The following is a 22,985-nucleotide window of genomic DNA, read 5'->3' on the forward strand; positions in this document are numbered from 1 at the left end:
ACAAGAATAGTGCTGCGGTATCCCCTGCCTGTCATAAGAGGCGACTAAAAGGGGCATCGGGTACGTTTTGAAGGTTTCCCCTCGTGAACAAAAAAAATCAAAGGCCATATCCTAATATGAGTTGATTATAGATCTCCATGCGCGGCAGTGACTATTTTTAAGTGGCCTCCAATCTCGTTTCGAATTGAATTGCGTGATCCACATTTTACATGCTAGCGTAATCAAAATAAACTGACGTTGTAACGAAATGAAACTACCCACGTTTGACATTTTAACATGCGAAAAGGAACTTTTTATTTTATTCTTGCATCAGCAACGGCTTTGTACGCCTGGAGCCGCATTTTCCTTTTTGTCGTGTTATTTTTGTCCTATAGTATTCGACTGTATTGTACTTGAAAAATGTTGAAAGATATTTTCATCCCAGTAACAAAACGCTCTATATTTTGAAATATTGATAAATACGTTGTAACCACTTTGCTAGCGCACTGGATGATGGACTTATTCTTCTCGTTCTGAGAGAAGAACCGTGTCCAGCAGAGAGGCAGTAATGTATTGATGGTGATGATGATGATGATGAACATGCAATGCGTAAGATTATTTTATAACTTTGAAGGAGTGTACAAGAATACAATCTACCTGCTGTTAAGCGGCGTAACTCATGGACATCTGTAAGGAGTTATATCTGGAGCTGATCACCATTTCATGTCAGCCCATTCCACACCCTCTTATATGATTTAAAAACACTATTTTAGTTGAGCTTTGTTATTAAAATAAAACTTATAATTATTCTAAAATCCGTGAGCAGAATGCTAGTCAGGTATATTAAAGAAATTCAAAAAGTTTACCTCTAAAACACGTACAAAGTACAACGGTATTTAATTTCAACAAAAGCGACTGTAAGATTGTAAATTCAAAATTAACATACTAGGATCATAGATTAGTAAAGATTACTCACTCCTATCAAGAAAATGTAAACAGTTTTGACAATAAATTGTCACTGTCATCTATTTTCGTGTTTTAAAATATTAAAAAAAAATGTAGTTTTTAGATCATTTACGAATGAAACGATATTTCTCCGCACTTTTTCTTCGATTTCGTGTTTTTGCACCACTTAACTGCGCATGTAGGCATTGATCCGCGTAAATTAGACTATGACAGCCATTAAATTGTTGACAGATGTGTCAGCTGTTTAAGCCATTTAATGGCTATTAAGTTAAGATTAAAACTACTTCGCAACAATCCGCTACAAATATGTATGATGGTATATATTTTAAACCATGCAGTATGTACCACCCTCCCTCCCTCAAAGGATGCATGCAGATGCAAAAATTAAAAATATACACCACCATACATACCACCACCAACACGTGTTTCGCTCCAAAACGGAGCATCATCAGGGTAAGTTGACTCTACGACGGTTAATCGCTAAGTGACGCTGTCAACCTAATGCATGCCTTTTATAATGGTATCCAACCCTCCCCTCCACAATGAAATGTAAACAACTGATGACAGTTGTGTGATAATAAGGTTATAGATTAATTATTCGCATTAAATCTGCGAATAATCATCTGTTTACTGATTGATGATGCTCCGTTTTGGAGCGAAACACGTGTTGGTGGTGGTATGTATGGTGGTGTATATTTTTAATTTTTGCATCTGCATGCATCCTTTGAGGGAGGGAGGGTGGTACATACTGCATGGTTTAAAATATATACCATCATACATATTTGTAGCGGATTGTTGCGAAGTAGTTTTAATCTTAACTTAATAGCATGGATTTCCGCAAAGTAACGCCTGATACAATTAACCATTTAATGGCTTCCTTCAATCACAAGGCGATGAGATATCTATACTTATCTATGACTAGGATTAAAAAACCTTTATCATTTAACCCCAACAATCAATTATCTTATCCTCGAAATATGTTAAACAATCCGCATTTCTTTGAGGTTGCCTGTAAAACAAGAATGTTGGTTAATTAAAGAATGAAATTGGCTCGCGGAGGCTGTTTTACGACCAATCATAAAACGGCCTGTAATACAACATAAACTTACGTTCTCTGTTGTTTTTCAAACAAACAGCAATTCAATTCGAAAATTTCGAGGTTTAAAGCTTTTGGATTTTTTATTGTGCTATTTTATGATACGAATTTTATTGGACAAAGTTTTAACAGATGAGATTGAAGTCGTGCTTATATTTTGTTTCTTAATACATAAAAATAATTTAGAAGATTCATTTGTTATAACAGTTAACAGTAACAGATTTAAATATGCATATTAAAAAAATTGCATATTGTGTTATGTATTAAATTTTTTATTAAAATCATAAGGAAGACATTTTTGGGAAATCATGCCAATTTGTAAAAAAAATATAGGATAGATTATAATATATTGTAAAATCAATCGAACCATATATGACCAGTGCATTATACTATAACCTTTTTTTTTCGTGGGAGAAACCTTCAACAGGTACCCGGTGGTGTGGGAGCAACACGGGGTTATGTGGGACTTTTACCGCACTAAAACCCCCCCGGTGGACGTCCTCAGCGCTGCGTAGAGGACTCCGGGATCTCCAAAGGAACGCGACCGGAGTCCTCTCAGCGCACTGCCCCGTCGGGCTCCGTCCAGGTAAGTTTGTATCACCACACCGTCTGGTGTATACGACGGAATGCGACAACACATACCGCCGTACTTCTCGAGGTCGCCGCGGCAAGAGTGGGAGCTTGAGCCGGGCGGTTCGAGCTCCCACTCTTGCCGCCCGCAACCCTGAAAGCCCCTTTTAGTCGCCTGTTACGACAGGCAGGGGATACCGTAGCCCTATTCTGGTCCCGGAACTACAATTACCGGGACACTACCACTACTACCGGGACAATTATCCTATAACCTAAACCTTAGCTAACCTAAACTTAAACATTCTCAAAGACAATGCGAACCCAACAGTCGCAAAGTAATGAAAACGATAAGAGTAGATAACTTTAAAATCATTTAAACCCACATAGAACAAACATATTAAGTGATTAAACTTGGCTAGGTCAATATTGAACTGCAAACAACGAAATAATCAACACGTCATTCCTTAGTTTATCGACTTTCATTAACGCAGTAACCGCAAAAAGGTAATGACTCACGTGAGTAATATGCATTAGAGTTTACGACGGCGCTTAAAAGCGATTCAATCTTTTAATTAAAACGCAGTATATCTATCGGTAACCACATTAATCATGATAAGTTGTTTTTATAATATAAAAATAACCAATATAATACTTAAGGTGGTAGAACCCTTTGTGGTACGACTCCGGCGACACCACCGCCACACCTATTTCTGCCTAATAACAGCAGTGTTAGGCGCTGCTGTGTTCCGTTTTGTAGGGTGTGGTAAGAGAGACAGACTTTTCCGAGGCATTCCAGCTTAGTCCTCAGGGGTAGCGGCGCATCTGTAGCCGACCTCAGGTAGGAATATCTAATCCTATCTGGGGTTGATTACAGATGTCCATGGGCGGTAGTAGCCACTTATTGTCAGGTGGACTGCATGCTCGTCTGCTACTCCTATATTATAAAAAATAAAAAACAAACAACTATGCAGTCCATCTGATGGTAATTGACCATTACTGCCTATGGAAATCTGTAACCGACGAGATATTATTAGAGTCCTACGTGAAGTCAACTACAGATACGTTGCCACTAATGAGGATTAAGTTGGAAGGACTCATATAAGTGTCCTTAACCACACCCTTCAAATCAAAACACAGCAACGCGTAGCGACATTGTCATGATGTAGAAATAAATATGGGTGGTGCCTCGGTGGCGGTGGTGCCTCCTGAATCTATCTACGTAGGTCTACCACCTTAAAAATGTAAGTACAAAAATATAAATGCTTTAAAACATTGTAAAATGTAACATTATCTTTTAAACTGATTTCAAAGGAAGTTTTTAATCACTCTCTTTGTATGATATAGAAAATATATAAATATTCCGCATTTCTATTTACGATAATTTCTTTTGAATCAAAAATAATTTAACTGAGTAGTTTTTATAAATTGAAATAAAATGTAATCTAATAATTGCGAGAAACAGCTTCTTTTGTAACTACCTAAGTTATGTTATAGGTAAGTGTAAACAGAAAGACTATAAAATGAGAAAAATCCGAATTGGAGTAGGTGCACCTTATGAGACAACTTCGTAGCACAAAAAATCATATCGTTATAGAATATATGTGATAGTATAGTCCGCGTAAAACTGCTAGTCCGTTCTGAAGTTAGAAATGAATACACCTACTCGCAACAACTTCAGAGCGGACTAGCAGTTTAACGCGGACTATATACGTAGTTACGTAGATATAAATAGATCCTTCCACTTTTAGTTACACTGTTATATACCAATTATTTTATTTACATTTAAGATACGCCCATAAAATCACGCCTGCTCAATTTTATCCGTCATACCTCTAAAATTTGCCATAAGTCGCAAAATTATATTATCGTAAACACTTTTTTACTGTCACGCGAGCATTATCGTAAAATTTGAAGTAATATTAACCCATACATGGAAAGGCCTTCTATAAAAATAAAACAAAATGAGAAAATTTTGCCAGCGTTATTTAATGCGGCTTATCGAATAAATTTTCCCGTAACACAAATTGGAATAAAGAGGCAAAACGTTACAGTTTTTAGTAAAAAATAACTGGCGGTTGTTAAAATTTTTCAGGCAATATTTCATTAAAGTTAAAACCTAGCATTAGGTATCGTTGCATGCAATGGCCCTGCTTTTCGCCTTCCTTGAATTTTCCGCCAAGGTCTCGGGGTCTCATATTTCTTTTCTTTTTGTGCTTATCTTTTTACGCTACTTTCTTACACGGAATGTTGAAACCGTACTACTAGTCTATTGTAAATAATTTTTGAATTTGAAATAAAACGCTATAAGCGTAATAGTGTAGGCTACAGTTTTAAAATGTTATGACAAAATAACGTTACCGGCAGCTGCACCTATAAAACCAAAAAAAATATGAAACCCCTCGGTGCTTACAAAAAAGAATCTCGTTACATACAGCTATCCCCAATTTTTCAGAGTATAAATATTTCCTCTAAACTTATGAACAAAAAACACCAGACTGAACTATCCAACAAAACGGAAACATCCTAATAACTTTAGTATAAAATATCAATTACTTAACACCAAAAGTAATGTATCGAAGGAGTTATTTTTACAGCATTTCGAACAAGCGACTTAACTTGTCACCCGGCTCCGAGATGCCATTGTGAAGAAAAGGCCAAGTTATCGCTGAATGGAGGGACGGAAAGGTCGACCCTCTGTTGTATCTGTATTGGGCGCCCGAAGCTACCTTTTCACAATAAAATAGTACCTCTGCCTTTTTGATTTCCTCCGCAAATCTGTAAGGGAACTTAAATAAACATTTTCTTTCGTATCAAAATTATTTTATATTGCTTAACCGAAACTGATGTCGCGATATTATTATTATAATAGTGTGTGTGATGCTAAAAAGTAACTTCAACCAATGACTTTTAGTACTGTTAACTAGATAAATATGCAGTCCACCTCACTTGAACATGGTTATTGTAAAGGACAATAGTAATCAACCACAAATAGAATTGAAGCGTAAACAATGTATCGAATATCTGCTACCACTACGAACTAAATTAGAACTTAGATGTAAATAGTATAAAATAATACAATTAGGAATTAAATTAAATTAATTTGATTGAAGTATAATAGGCAACATGTCGTATCATCATCATCATCATCATCAACCCATTACCACTGCAGAGCACGGGTCTCCTCTCAGAATGAGAAGGATTAGGCCATAGTCCACCGCGCTGGCCAAGTGCGTGTTGGTACACTTCACATACCTTTGAGATTATTTTTTTTATAAATCTCTCAGGTATGCACAGGTTTCCTCACGATATTTTCCTTCACCGTTTAACCAAGTGATAATTAATCTCTAATACGCACATAATTTTGAAAAATCAGAGGTGCCTGGGATTTGAACCTCGGACCCGTCGATCGAGAGGCCGAGTTTCTTAACCACTAGGCTATGACTGCGTTATACATGTCGTATAAGATACATGAACCACTTGAACTTCAAAGAGTGCAGGACGAATTCCCAAAATAATAAACACTACAAACTTCAATTACACAAATAACTTTTCAATTAACAGTACGCACATAATAGCCTGTTAATTTGCTTTCTCGAGAAGAATTTCTCATGTGTCCTTTCCTAAATCACAAAGAGCCCGGAAGCTACAGTTTCACGGACCGATTCTCCTGGTCGGGATAATGGGGTCGCTTTCCATTGTTTTCTCTTTCACACACTGACTTATACGGTTACCTAACGATGTTACGTTTAACCTAATAGTAACAAGAGAAGTAGTTTCCGTTTCGACGACAACGTGCCTCTCTCTAAAGCATTTGTTACATCAAATGTGGTAGAATTCCGTGATTCTGTCAATTTCATTCTGTTATTAGCTTATGTTCCGTTACTGGACACGAATCTTCTTTGAATGAAAAGGCGTAAAAATTCATAGTTTAAGAGGTTCTTTCGAACTAAGCTATGAAGCTTTGTAAAACTGCTATTTGCTGGCTGGTAAAGTACTTAAAAAATCGGCTATTTGTTGATAGAATTAACCATAAATTACACCATTAAAGGCGCCGACACCCTGTATACAATCAAATTGATTGTACACTGGTTTTCTGCTTCCATTCTTAAAAAGATTTGTAAAACTCGAAAAAATGAATTAAAAAAATAAAACGTAGTAAAAGTATTTTAATTCTTATCAATATACCATAAAAAATACTTTACACTTTACGCACGATTCGCGAAAAATTTATTGTTATCGTTTCCCTAGACACGTGAATTTATTATCCATTTTCAGGAAAAATGTTGCCATAAAATAAAAGAACATCCGCAATATTTAGAAACATACCGATTAAAATAGGGTATTATAGTATGGGTAATAGCACCGCTCGGGCCGGCTTACTGCTATTACCATAAAGTGCGAAATATATAATAGCAATAAGTACTAATACAAGCATTTCTTTAAAAGAAGTCAGTAATTATTAATTTAATATCATTTAAAAGAAAAAATAACAAAAATGTTTTTACGAAATTTCTACGCATGCTTTCTACTCTAAATAGCATAATAATAAAAAGAGACAGAAAAGGAAAGAAAAATTACATGGAGAAAACATAACGGTTCTTCCTTACGAATCGTTTTATTTAACTCTCACCCCAAGCCAACTTAAGGATTTTTTCACAAAAATCTATTTCACAATTTACGCACGCTTCACAAGCGATAAATATTACATAGAATCCCTGCTTTTGTTCTTGTTTCCATGGTTACTTGAATTTATTATCCATTTCCAGGAATAATGTTGCCATTACATACCAGAATATCCGCAACATTTAGAAACATACCGATTAAAATAGAGTATTATGGTATAGGTAATGCAAGACGGCGTAATAGCAGCGCTCGGGACTTATTGCTATTACCATAAAGTGCGGAAGCTATAAAACAATGTGGCAGAAATTCAACGCACGACGTCGATATACCAGCGAGCTGCGGAAATGGATAAAACTGCTGTAGAGCAATATAATTCCGAATTTATGACGATAATGCGAATAAATAATTCCTTTGGTTGGAATAAATTTGTTCATGCTCCAATGTATAATGAGGTATTACAATAAAATATTTAATAAGTGAAGGTTGATATTTGGATTTTTTTTGATGAAGGAAAGCTTAATTTATTGACCATATAACAGTTTCATATACAGTAGGTTCCTAATTCAATCCCAGACCAGAAAAATATCTAAGGTATTTAAATTTCTGTTATGGGTCTGGGTATCTTTCTCGACATTGGAAAAACCCTGATGCGGGTCTATGAGTCTAGAAAGAGTTATTTTTATAACGGGTGTAATAAAAACAAAGATGTTTTGTACACTCATAGCCTCAATCTAGGATTCTATATATCGTGGGTGCCATGGACATATACATGAACCCAAAACAGACATCCAAATTCATTAACAATATTTGTCTGAGCGGAGATCGAACCCGCAACCCACTCTGAAAATATATTGAGTTGTAAGTTCATTGTGAAAGTCAATCTACACGCCAATTAAAAGAAATTGCCGTACGGCTATTATTTACTCGTACGTTTTATTTCATGACGTTAATAAACGCAATTCCATTTTTATGGAAATAATTTAATACAATACTTTTTACCCTTTTGATTAAAAAAAAATACGCTTTTATTCATAGTTAATTAAAATAAAAAAATAATGTTTTTTAATGTTGCAATCTAGTAAATTTGCCATGGTGAGCTTTGTAGGTCGATAAAAGCATAACTTGGCTAATTAGTTGTGTGCCACCTACGTCGAAAATTGGTAATCCTGATGATCCTGATACGGACAATGGGACAAAATTATTAAAATCGTGTATTGTCATCGGTTCTTGATAATTGTTCAAAAATTTTAATTAAAGCGACTTTTCCAAGTGGCTAAAAATCGAGTTCAAAGATTCCGTTACATACATACATACCTAGATACATACAAGTCAAGCTAATAAAAGCATAGTAAAAAAATCAGTTACAACTTATTATCATTGTAATAGCTATCTTGGAACCCAAGGGCTTTATTTACATACGCCAACCCAAACTTAATAATAGATGTTTCGTTTCAGTTAATAAAAGTGGTATTTTGATTTCATTATATTTTGATGTACTTACTTGTATTTTTCGTCTTTGATATTAAATACCATAATGATGTCTAGATTCATAGCCCTAGGAGATTCAATTGTAGTGGGTGGTACACATAAAGATATTACGTAAACTCTGAGAACCACTGACATCTGATATTTTGTGTATTACAAATAACAAATAAGTTCACCTGCCGGTAAATGACAAATCACCTGGACATCTATAATCAAGTATCAGCCTTAGATAGGATTACAGGCCGATCGGAAAGCAGCTACTGATACGCTGGTACCCCTGAGGACTAAGCAGGAACGACTCATACCTATTTTTATATCTTCAAAATCAGTTATTGGTAAATTTGAATGACACATGAATAACCGAATGAAAAACAAAACTTCTTTAACTCTGTATATCATCACCAGCAAAGTAATTATATCTAAATAGCCTTTCAACGCGTACCGCCCATGTTACTGCCCATTAAACATTTGATTGTTTCTGTATTAACCATGTTAGTTATACGTAGTCCTTTAACTGAACTAGACTAAGCTTTTGAATAGTTTTTTAGTCTAAAATTAAATAACAGAAAAGTGATAATAGATTAAGGAAAACTTGAAAATTGTACTGTATTATTTTATTTTACTTTAAAAATTGGTTAATAAAAAAGGTTTGATATATTTCTAAGATGTTATCAAATAATTTTTTTTTAAATGCTATTCAAGTTTGGGGAAATATCAACAAAATATAGTTTTTCTTATACATGTATGGTGAAGGTGGTAGAACCCTTTGTGGTTCGACTCTGGCGGCACCACCGCCACGCCACACCTATTTCTACCTAATAACAGCAGTGTTAGGCGCTGCTGTGTTCCGATTTGAACGGTGTGGTAAGGGAGACAGACTTTTCCGAGGCGTTCCAGCTTAGTCCTCAGGGGTAGCGGCACATCTGTGGCCGACCTCAGGTAGGAATATCTAATCCTATCTGGGGTTGATTACAGATGTCCATGGGCGGCAGTAGCCACTTACCATCAGGTGGACCGCATGCTCGTCTGCTACTCTTATATTATAAAAAAAAAAGTGTGTGTGTGTCAGCTACGACGCACGATTGGAGTTTACTCCTTACGAACGATAATTATGATATATATCGAATAGAAAATAATACGCAGGCGCGCAACACACACGTACAAACATACGCACACATTCAACTCTCAGACTGGAGGTAGTGAACTATACAGTGAGACTACGAAGTATCGCGCAAAGAGGAGACCCCGAGAATGAGATACGCTGTGTAATGTATTCCATCTCATTCATTTTACACGTTCAATCCTACAGATATATATATTTGTCTCTTTCTACGTTACGCCTCAACTTTTCGTGTTACACTTGATTTTACTCCTCATAAAATTTCCGTACCGGGCCTTATAACTCAAATCGTTTCTTAAGGAGTAAACTCCAAAAATGTACATAATTATCTTTGAAAGCACGAGTGCCAGTGCGCTCGAGGTTACAAGACCTTGAACATGTTCAATATGTTAGTTTATCTTATATTCTAGTAACATCAGATAAACCATTACTATAATAGCCTGCTAGCCACGTAATAACTTTAATGGTAGTCTAGTAAAAAACCTTCAGAATCCTCAATTTTATGCCTTTTAAAAAGTTATATTAAAAATCTAAATAGGTGCAAAATGATATTTTCGTTTGATTTTATAACATTGCAAATAACTCCAAAACTTTATTTTGGACATAACTTTGATCTAATGTAAAGTTTTTTATGGCGTAAAGTTATGAAATTTTGCATTTCAGCGAACTTTCATACGAGATCTGAAACGCATGAAAGACAAAAGCGGTAGGTATAAGTATTTATAAAATGAAATATTCATTGCACACGGCAAACATCCTTTGATCTCGGTTCTTTAGAAATAGTTGAACTATTGTCGCCTGGTTCCGACAGCTCCATCGTTACTAGTGAAAGGATTTCATATCAAATTGTATCTTTGTTTTCAACGTTCCTTTTAATGGGTCCCGGTCTTTATGTTATGTTGGTTAACGAACACGCACCTATTTGTAAATGGTCTCTACCAATCAGGAACATTGGACATACATACTCGTATGTAGCCGACTTATAATATTACACACACAGTTACAACAGTTATAGTCCGCGCCAAACTCCTAGTCCGCTCTAAAGTTGTTGCGAGCAGGTGTGGTCATACACTTTCCTATGGCGACGCGATTCATTTCTATATTCAGAGCGGACTAGCAGTTTTACGTGGACTATACGACAGTACTATTTGAGATCATTGAAAGTTGCTATGCCTCATTATATACTGGATTGTATAAATGTGCTGCCTTGCCACATCCCTTAAACCAGAAAGCAACACTTAACATTGAACTGTTATCAAGCCGCATTATCTATGTCGAACCACAAAGACTTTAATAAATTAAAAAAAAACTTGTATAACTTAACATTATATTAGCCTATACAAGTACGTACAAAAGAACACTTAAAATAATATTGTACAATAAAACGAAATTAGATCACCCCTGTTTATTTACACGTGAAACAAACAACGTTGACCCATTTTACTTAAAATTAATCTAGAGCCCTAATAATGTTTTTAATACAACAAATGCAAACTGTTATTTAACAAGTGCCTGTTTAGTGTCTATTCCAGCCTCATTTATTTCCGTCTCTAGTTAGCTCTTACGTAAGATAACTGTTGGATTCCAGGCCATCTGTTACATCTCAGAACTTATTTGTACTATATATTATAGGAAGCCGCAGCGCATTGCTGTCGGTACTGTTGTGAGTTTTATTTCAGTAATATGATTATGTATATATTTTATTTCTTATAACCGTTTTCCACAATGTATTTATTTTACACGCAGTTTATAAAATATGTAAAAGTCGTCATTCAAATTATTTTTTCATAATTTTTATTAACATAATAAAAATTGACTTGACAGTTACTTTATCAATTTGTATTCGAATGTTACTCATTTACAAGTATTCTTTGTTTTCCGAGGTAATAAAAGTTATAAATATCAAATAGTATATATGGTCTCATAAATATCCTCAATACCTAAATGTGTTAAATTTAAAACAAACGAAGTAGGTTAATACGTTTTCCACGTCAAAACCAAAGTTAGTTGCTAAATATCGTTAAAATTAGTTACCGAAACGGGCGAAACAGCTAAAACTATGTTATCTGACATGCCTAGAACCGGATCTGCTAATTAGCCTTGCAAAGAAACCTTGACTTTATTTGTATGTTGTTATTTTTTATTCACTTTGTTGTTTGATCCGCCACTTATTCAAATTAGCGAATACTGTTAGCATTTTCCCCGTGTGAGGCGAACCTACTGCCTGCTGATGCATAGATATTAATATTCATTACAAGACTTGTTGAATATATTTATAACCTGAAAGAAGAGCAAACTGCTAACCCTGCCAAATAATTAAAACTGACACCCATTACTCACGGTTTTCCTGTAATAATAAAATATGTATGTTAGTATTTGCATTTTAAGTGAAGCTATTTAAGATTTTTTGAAAAGATGTGTGTTATGGAGTTTATTTCGCTGAATCTTTTCCATAATGTAACACATTGCGAAGTGGTGATAGGTATTATATTGACGTCCAACTGTAAAAAATCAACTTTCAATGAAAAAAACATGTTTTTTTTAAGTTTCAAAAATTATCGCAAATATGAACAAGTTAAATTCACGCAATATAAATAATCTATACTATTATTATAAAGAGGAAAACTTTGTATGTTTGTTTGCTTGTAATGAATAGGCTCAAAAACTACTGGACCAATTTTAAAATTTCTTTCACCATTCGAAAGCTACATTATCTACGGTTGTTGCTTGGCTATATTTTATATGAAATATATTTGATAAATACATTTTGAGGCGGTACAAAGCTTTCCGGGTCAGCTAGTATTCAATAAAATTGCACGCTCTGTAATAATGCCTGAGTTGTCGATTTTTTGCCGGATTTTTATATTTTAACTTAAAAATTGGATAACCCGAGCCCCGCTTGTAGATCTTAACCTTCACCCAACAATTAGTTGAAAGATCGCAACCCATCTACAAATTATGCAACATCGGTTGGCATAGACGACTGGTAGACGATAAATTTTATATGCGCTCCGATCTGAAGGACACTAGTTATATTTGGATAGCAGACGTTGAAACTGTCGAAAGTTTTATTGAATGTTATACTGGCACGGATTAGTCCACTAACTGTTAGCAAAAATGTGCATTAGACATGTAGATGGTAGATTGAGTTGCTGGTGATCCGATGTCAAGATTGGAACTTAAGTTTGCCTCCATGCAGCTAAAAAAGAACAATAACCATTTCAACTTCCATTAAAATTCTTACAATCGGTTTTACTTCCTTTAATTAGACCTAAATTATATTAATGTCAAGACATGTCAGACAAAAAGCTACTTTTGTAGGTTTTTGTGTTTAGTACAAAAACTTGTTTTCAAGTTTAGTACAAAAAAGGTCATTCTTTATAACTTTGGAGGCGGATTTTTCTTAAAAATGTACCAACTAACTGCACAGGCACTCCGTCCAACAAAGGATTCTGTCTATTTGGCGAGCAACATTCAACATGAAGGCTATTCCGCTTCCCTGTATTATGTATTCAACCTCTGTAACAAAATGTTCACCTTGCTCTACTTTAAGAGGTTTTAAGCCGATAAAACGAAAGCTTACTTACAGATGAAGAAATGTTAGCAAAATCTTAGTTGTATTATACAACTGCAGTGCCATGACGTTGAAATTGTCGCTGTCGAAAATCAAATACATCTTCAATCCATTAGTATCCTACTGGGAACGGGTCTTTCAGAACGAGAACGATAGGTCATGGTCCACCGTATTGGTCAAGGCGATTGGAACTTATTAAAAAATCTCTTAGGTATGTAAGTATCCTCAATGATTAGGCGTCCGCAAAAAAAATGTAAGTCATGAAATCTCCATAGTACTTGCACTTTCAAATACAGAAGAAACCGCGGGAAACAGCTTGTATCCAATATGTAGATATACTTCCATATGTCGACGGTGTAAAATGAGGGAATAAGTACCCTTGAGAGCTTTAAAGGGTACCTTCTATACATACTGTTAATAACAAATGAAATATGAAACAGGTTTAAAGTAGCCGCTCATTGGATAGACCGCCATAAAATGGCGTCTATCTGAGATAGCACTAATATGACCGGGGTATCATGAAAGCTGATTTCGGATCATAGACATCATTAAATACTTCAATTACGAACTTTATTGTTTTAATACTTCCTTTGGCCATTTGGTGAAGGCCAACCTTTGGGATTAAAAACAGCTACGAAGCAGTCGGATCTTTCATTAAAAAATATTTTCACTCAAAACAAAAAAAAGGTTTTTTTTAAATCATATGTCTGGCTGGGCATCGAAACCGGAACCCAGTGTATGTAAAACCAGTATAATGACCGCTTCGCTACGCGTCGCTCTTATTCCACCTTTTATTTCTTCTACAATAGTTATACTTTTTATAACGCGACTCCTGTATGATTGACATATCATATTAATTATATGACGACATTAGATTTTTCTCTTTCTTTTACATCTTTCTTCCAGTTTAATGCCGTAGGACGCAGCGTACATGCTCATCACTTAATTTTCATAAAAAATACATTTAACTTTCAGAATGCCGTCCTAATCTTCAAAGTTTGTATAAGAATTTCCTAAGCTATATTAATGGGGTCATAAAAACAATGTAGGTACACTTGTTTCGCTCCTTTCAAAATAACACAAACATTAGATACTATAGCGTCAACCCATTATTATGACAACCTTTTTTTTCTCGAGGGGGAAACCTTCAAAAGATACCCGACGACGTGGGAGCCACGCCGGGTTATGTGGGATTTTTACCGCACTAAAACCCCCTCGGTGGCCGTCCTCAACGCTTGTTGGAGAACTCCGGGTTCTCCGACGGAACACAACCGGAGCCCTCCAAGCGCGATGCCCAACGGGCTCTACCCTGGCGGAGCAATTTTCGCTCCTCCCACACCATGTAGTGTTTACGACGGTATGCGACCACACATACCGCCGTCCTTCCCGGGGTCGGTTGCTGGACGGTTCGAGCTCCCACTCTTGCCGCCCGCAACCCCGGAAGCCCCCTTTTAGTCGCCTCCTACGACAGGCAGGGGATACCGTAGCCCTATTCTAGTCCCGGAACTACAGGCTGCGTGGCGGAGCGGTCACCATACCGATCTGAAGCGCAAAGGAATCCGGGTTCAATCCCCGGTCAGAGATCTGAATGACGTATTTGGATAGATATCTAGAGTACAGGTGTGCTCGGTCTGAATGTTTGTGTGTGTGATGTGTGTGTCCATGGTACCCATGACACAGGGAATCCTAGTGTGGGGCTGTGAGAGTAAAAGGCGTATTTTTTTGTGTTCCACTTCTAGGCACGGGTCTCCTCTCCTACCAAAGGTAGAGAGCATTAGGTTATAGTCGACAGCGCTGGCCTTTGAAGACATTTTATAGAACTCTCAGTTTTTCACGATTTTACCGTTAATAATAATGCTAGTGCTCTGCTTGTATAATGTGATCGAAAGAATCTTAGTTTGTATAAAAAAGTCCATCCGATGGTAATGATCATTACCATGGTCATCACTCAACTCCAGATAGTTTATGTCCAACCTGCATCACCCAAAAAAGTATTACTACACCAAAATATGATTGCATTATAAACGATTCGCTTTATTTTTTTTAAAATATTCGCCAGCCTGCTAAAACAATTAAAACGGTAGAATTCTCGAAATAAATGACTCTTGTAATATAATCATCACTGTAAGTGCTAACTGCAATTACATTCTCAAAGAACTTTCCATACAATACCAGTTACGTTTATTACGCGCTGTTATGACCAGAAAATATTAAAAATTGAACCATTAATTTTTATTGCGCAATTTCATTTCTGAGTGGAAGGTTTTCGCTTATGATTGCTTCCGTTAGTGTACGGATAGTTCGTAAAGCTTATAAGATCTAATAAAGCTTACTATATAGCAAACCACCCATTACTGTCTCACTACTGGACACGAGTATATATATATTTTTTTAGGGTTCCGTATTCATATCCAATACTAAGCCTCCGTTGTCTTTCCATCTGTCCGTCTGTCATAGTGCTGATTTTTTTACAGAATATGTAGAAAAGGTGGCTGCTATAATAAAAAAAATAAAAAATAAAAAATATGAACATTTTGGTAGTACGGAACCCTCCGTGTGCGAATTCGACTTGCACTTGACGAATAATTTTAATTTTCAAGTGTGTACGTTTTCCCAAGATTCAGCGTTACGGCAAGTGCTTTTGATACGCTCATACATTTGATAAATCAGAGATGCATGTCTAGGATTCAAAACCAATTCAGGAGCCGGGCTTCAAACGTTGAGCTATCGCTGCTTATTATTATCATAAGATATATATTATCGTTTACATCAATAAGCTCGAAATACAAAAGCGAGGCTTGTAGCAAGGCGGACAGCTAATATTTTATGTAGCTACTTTTCTTCGATAAATAACTTCTACTTCTCCGCTCCGTATATGGACGAAAAAGAGGAGCTATTCTAGCTATCCGCATCTCAAATAGCGAGAATTTTACTTGGTTCTTTCAAAGCGAGATTTTAAAACAATGAATAAAAGATATTTTAATAAAGAACAAAAAGTAGGTACGCGTGGCTATCGTTCATTTCTTGTATTATTCAGAATGAATTGCAGACATCTCGAAATGGTAATAGTTCTCAAAAAGACTCGTGGGATTCGAAATAAATTCCGACACAAACTTTCTAAAAAATATTTCTGCAAAAGAAAATTAAGATGTAACGACGATGTGCATTAAAAAATGAATAGATTTTAGTTTTCTTGACAACTTTTCGTTTCTTTTCCCCGCGAAGTTGAGATCGAGATTATAAAGTTAGGAATCTTATAGAATAAATTCCGAAAGCATTACTCAGGGCCGTCGAGATAACACATTCTCTTTGAAAAGTTGACCTGGAGCCGTGTTTCTATATACGTGTACCTATAACTCTTTCAACTCCAATTTTCAGTAAAAAGAACTAAATATAGGCTACAAATTAATTTTCATGGACGTCACACGTCGTCACGTCAGTTATTTCTACAACAACACCGTTATTAATAGTCAACTATAACCAAGTGTTGCCTACCTATATTTGAAATTTGACATTTATTGCGTAAAAATAATAAAAAAATTCAAACTTTAAGCAAAATAGTTCAGACTATTACTACTAACTTTATTACGTTCAGACTAGTAACTTTATTCTTTTTTGTTTAGGGAACCAATTAACGGCAACATTTAAAAGCAGCTATTTACGAACTTTCGCTTTAATTACTAACTAATTCGTGATAGAAAATTCCGAAACTTTAGCCGTGGAAACAAGTTACCGACCACACGGGCTGAATAGAAATGAAAATGTAAGGTTTGAATGGCACGAAATATTTAACTGGGCTCTAATAGGCGGCGAATTCGGAAAGTTTAGTCGTATTTATAAAATGTATAGACCACGTCACGATAGCACGCGTTGAACGGCGAGGTCATTTCCGTTTAATATACAGTAGCACTACCATGAGTTTACAAAAGTATTACTCGCTAGCGACTGCGTAAAATAAATGTATGAAAAATTGTACAGCGCCTCTGGTGGTTACTCGTAGAACTAAATTCCGTAGTGTGAGCCACTCGTAACGTAAAAAACCTATCGAAATCAAATCGCTAGCGAATGTCATTATGATCTATTGCCATACAAATTCGGTCCCATAAGTCATTAATTTGACAGACGTTGTCAAGAAATACCGTAACGATAGTAGTTATGTTATTCACTAGCAAAATGACAATAGTTTTCTATTTACTATTTCTATAGTGGCGTTTCTATGCCAACTCATAGTAGTGCTACTGTTCATACCACTAACATTTTGACTTGCGACTTTCTATGTACGAGTATATTGCAATATTCGTTGCTTGTATATTATATTTTATGTGTATATATTGTGGTCAACCTGCTAAATCTCACTGCTGGGCACGAGTCTCCCCCTAGACTGGAAGGGACTGGACTTCAAACACTTTTAAAAACTTTTTTAGAAATTATTTTTTTTTGTCTTACAAAATTTTTCTTCGCCGTATTAGGTGTATTGTGTACCAAGTTTGTATATTATGCACTTGATTCATTTTACAGAGTTTGTAACTAAACCTCAAGGTAAGAGAGGAATCCTTCCTGAAGTTGATCACTCAGGATTAAAAAGGGTTATTTATTTTCGTATACCCAGCTTTACATCACTTTTGAAACCAAAACTGTAGCTTTATCACTGCTTAAAGCAAAAACCTACTTACCCACAGATCTAATAATAATCTGATAAATTTAAAATTCAACCAGTCGTAGAAGCCGTCCAGACACTAAAGAAAAGACGTAAGACTATATCCCTTATTTCTTAATAAAAGTTTTCAAATCTACTTTAACATTTCTGAGTATTTCTCTCTATAAAGTCCTTTTTCATTTTCAGACGCTCCGCAGTTATATACTTTGTACTACTGATTCATACACAAAGAACGGTACAAAATAACTTTTAAAAATAGCGAATGGAAAGGTTTAATTCATTTAAATATTCGCCTCGGGGGTAATCGAATCGGAATGGAACGGAAAGAGGAAATAAAGGGAATTTTGGGCGGCAACAGACCGGCATGGTAATCATTGTGCTACACGTCACCTGGTCAGATGTCGCCTTTTAATGTCAATTTGAGCTTTTTTGAGAGGAACCGAAAAGAAAACTCTGTCCATAGGATTTTATAGTCAACGCTTTCTTTCTGTAATCGATTCTATTAAAGAAGAATTTTATGAAATATATACAAATGATATAAGTATCTCAGCTATCCTTCGAATCAGAACACAGCATTGCTGTTATAACGAATAAATGTAAAGGTGATGCCTTAGGAACCCATAAAATCTTAACGTATTAAATACAGATACTTATCTGTTTAAATAGGCAATATTCTAAAATAATTAAACAATGTGTTTAAAAGCTGATAAATGTGTAAATCACAAATAATTGTAAAATGTTCTTGTAATTACATTAAAATTTGAACCTTTGGTCACGTGTAGTGAATAAAAGTCTGGCGATTTATCTAACCATATGAATGCCTATCCATGAATAAGGCCATTCCGCTATTTATTTATCCTACCATCGATCCATTCGTATTTCATATAACATATGGTACTTGTAGTCTCCACCGCAACAACTTTAACTCAGTTAAGAGTAGGTACATATCAATTACATGTTAGGTAACGCAATCTTTAGCCAACCATACATGTATCATGTTTTACAAACATGTAACTAATTGTGTAACGCAATCTCAATTAATACCGCGATATTTATACAGGTAATTTATCTAAAAATTATAATTGCTTATTAGAGAATTAACGTTAATTGACTGGTCGAACATCGTGCGCGGTCGGTTGTATAACCTGAAGAATGAAGATTAAGTAATTTCGTTCATGATGACCGTTCGCTAAAGATTTTTTTTATAAAACGTCTTTACTACGAAAATAAAAAATGTATCGACATTTCATCAAATCAATAAGTTTTATCTTATACACGTTACGTAACAATAACGCTCTATCAACAATCCCAACTCAATAGCTCGCTTACGCAAAATAAATTGTAAACATTCTCTACATTTATTTCTGAGGAGCAGACGAAGCAAATTGTACAGACTCGATTTGATGGAACGATATCACGAAGCCACCGGTTTGTTAGTCGCGAATAAAATTGTTCTTGTCTGAAATGAACTTACTTAGAAGATTAAAACACAAAAGAAATAAATATTGAACGGTTTTTTTGGAAAACTCTAACCACCTATATTTTTCTGCTTAAATACTTACAAAAATAACGAATATGTCAACGTCTATTTAAAAACAATCAATCTTATACATGTTACGTAATAATAATGTTCTATCAACGATCCCCGCTTAATAGCTCGCTAACGCAAAATAAATTGTAAACATTCTCTACATTTATTTCTGAGGAGCAGACGAAGCAAATTGTACTGACTCGTTTTGATGAAACGATATCACGAAACCTCCGGTTTGTTGGCCGCAAATAAAATTGTTCTTGTCTGAAATGAACTTACTTAAAAAATTAAAACACAAAAGGAATAAATATTGAACGGTTTTCTTGGAAAACTCTAACCACCTATATTTTTTTCTGCAAAAATGATAAATATATCAACGTCTATTTAAATAATAATCAATCTTATGTATGTTACATAACAATAACGTTTTATCGACGATCTGCGCTTAATAGCTCGCTTACGCAAAATAAATCGTAAACATTCCGTACGCTTATTTCCGAGGAGCCGAAGCAAATTGTACTGTCTCGTTGGAATGATATCACGAAACCTCCAATTTATTGTACGCGTATAGAATTGTTCTCGTCTGAAATTAACTTAGTTAAAAGGTAAGCTGAGCAAATAAAAGTATATCTATCACTTCACACAAATAAAAATATTATACTATTTTCTACATGAATATAAAGCACGAACATTTTTTTCCACTTAAGTACTTATAAAAATAACTGTTTTGTCAACGTCTATTTAAAAAACAATCAATCTTATACATGTTACGAAACAATAATGTTCTATCAACGATCCCCGCTTAATAGCTCGCTTACGCAAAATAAATCGTAAACATTCCGTACGCTTATTTCCGAGGAGCAGACGAAGCAAATTGTACTCTCTCGTTTCGATGGAATGATATCACGAAACCTCCGATTTATTGTACGCGAATAAAATTGTTCACGTCTGAAATTAACTCACTTATTTAACTAAGTTAATTTTAGACAAGAACAATTTTAGACTTCTTGTTTAAAAGGAGCAAATGTAATTGGAACATATTAAAAGAAATCTATCACTCCATACAAATAAAAATATTATCTATACTATTTAGCCGCCTTCAAAAAAGGAGGAGGTTTTTTGTATATCAACAGAAAACATGAACATTTTTTGCCACTAAAAACATACAATAATGACTGGTATGTCAACGTCTATTTAAAAACAATTAATCTCATACATGATACGTAACAATAACGTTCTATCAACGATCCCCGCTTAATAGCTCGCTTACGCAAAATAAATCGTAAATATTCCGTACGTCTATTTCCGAGGAGCAGACGAAGCAAATTGTACTGTCTCATTTTGATGGAATGATATCACGAAACCTCCGATTTATTGTAAGTGTATAAAATTATTCCTTTCATAACTGTCTCATATTAAATTTGTTAAAATAGTTAAGATTAAAAACTAACAATACCAAAATTGTTAAACTAAATCTATAATTGAACACAAATAAAAAATGATATTTTTTGTTATTAGCTCAATGTTACAAAAAAATCTTAGCTCAAATATCTATATTATATCCACGATATTAAAGTAACAAAAGTACAGAAGAAATATAAATTAATAATAAAAATACTAGATGTAGTTTTTTAAATATTTGTCAATCTATAAAGACAAGACAAGAGTTTTTTTTTTTTTTATAATATAGGAGAACAAGACGAGCATGCAGTCCACCTGATGGTAAGTGACTTCTGCCGCCCTTGGACATCTGTAACCAACCCCAGGTAGGATTAGATATTCCTACCTGAGGTCGGCCACAGATGCGCCGCTACCCCTAAGGACTAAGCTGGAACGCCTCGGAAAAGTCTGTCTCCTTTACTACAAACTTCAAACCGGAACACAACAGCGCCTAAAACTGCTGTTATTAGGTAGAAATAGGTGTGGCGGTGGTGCCGCCGGAGTCGAACCACAAAGGGTTCTACCACCTTCTACTTTGCATACTTCTTGGCAAAAAATACTTCAGACGTTTTTATTATGTACCTGACTATAAAGGACCTCTTATTCTTTAACAATCCTTGATACCGCCGCTCAATAACAAAGCAAGTTACCGACAATTCTAACTTTACCAAAGTTGGTATAAAGGTCGATCCTTGAGGCGTATCATAATTTCTATGCAAAGATAAAATAAATAGAATTTAAGAATTCGTTACGTCAATGAAGAACTATATAAGTATTAAATAGTGTTAAAGCTGGCAAAACCCTTCGTGTTTCGACTGTGATGGCACTACCTTCACATCGATTTCTACCTTATAACAGCAGTGTATTTTGATTTGTAGATTGTGGTACGAGTAGCTAATGAAGAAAAAACACGAAGTAACTTAGGTCTTAAGCTTAGTATAGTCCGTGTAAATCTACTAGTCCGCTCTGAATATAGAGATGAATCACGTCGGCATAGCTAATTGTATGACTACACCTGCTCGCAACAACTTCAGAACGGACTTGCAATTTGACGCGGACTATACCTGTGAGAGACTTTAGGTATACATGGTTGATTGCTGCTGTTCTCGGGTCGTAATAGGTAGCAATATTTATGCAGCTGAGTGATCAACTTACATCAGACGCATTGCATAAAGTTTGCTATACAAAAAGTAAGTCTTAACATTTTTACACGCAATGTGTCCAAAGCCTAAGCTTACGTGCCTATTTCTTTGGGCAGTCGATACACATCAATCTGCGGCGACGACAGCTCATAATTTATTGCCCTCGACCTATGAGCTGAAATTACAATTAACGAACTACACCATATATATTTCTATGCCTCGTTCCAAATATTCCCACAGCGACTTATTACAAATTACGTAATAATGTAAATGAGGCATGTAGATTGTATGCCTATAACCCCGCTCGGTACTACTAGGAAATAATATTAATCTGTACATTTTGTTCTTTCTTTACACATGACCTTTAATTTGTAGTTAAACCTTCCGTTTTGACGAATTGTTTCGGATTTTAACGTATTACTTGTATTTGTATAGATTGTTTTGTGATAAAAATATTCAAAGCCGTTATTTGCCGTAGAGTGCCCAATTAGCACTCTATGGCAAAAAAAGTTAATTATAGCATAAATAAAATACATTAAAACATTACATTTGAACCGAAATACGACCATGGTTTGACTGGTATGGTAACTCCGCCTCTACATCTAACGTGAAGCCGTTCTTCCATTTTGGGGAAAGAGTGGATGCGAGTTGACTTAGTCATAGTCCTCAAGTGATAACGCATCTATAATCGACTTCAGGTCGAAGAGGTGCTCTATATAGAGTTGGTGACGGATGACCACGAGCGGCAGTGACTTACCGTCAATGGACTACATGCTCGTTTGCTACTTGAATCTTATTCAAA

At 35.3% G+C, this 22,985-nt stretch overlaps 1 protein-coding gene across 1 annotated transcript in view; it reads right to left on the reverse strand.

Moving 5' to 3' along the window:
* Hs3st-A (Heparan sulfate 3-O sulfotransferase-A) overlaps positions 1 to 22,985 on the reverse strand; it is a 102,928-nt gene that overhangs the window by 74,400 nt on the left and 5,543 nt on the right. The window lies entirely within an intron of this gene.

This window comes from Epargyreus clarus, unplaced genomic scaffold (assembly GCF_041222505.1).
Source record: "Epargyreus clarus isolate Ecla_fem2 unplaced genomic scaffold, WU_Ecla_fem_2.2 ptg000026l, whole genome shotgun sequence".
Taxonomy (NCBI): Eukaryota; Metazoa; Arthropoda; class Insecta; order Lepidoptera; family Hesperiidae; genus Epargyreus; species Epargyreus clarus.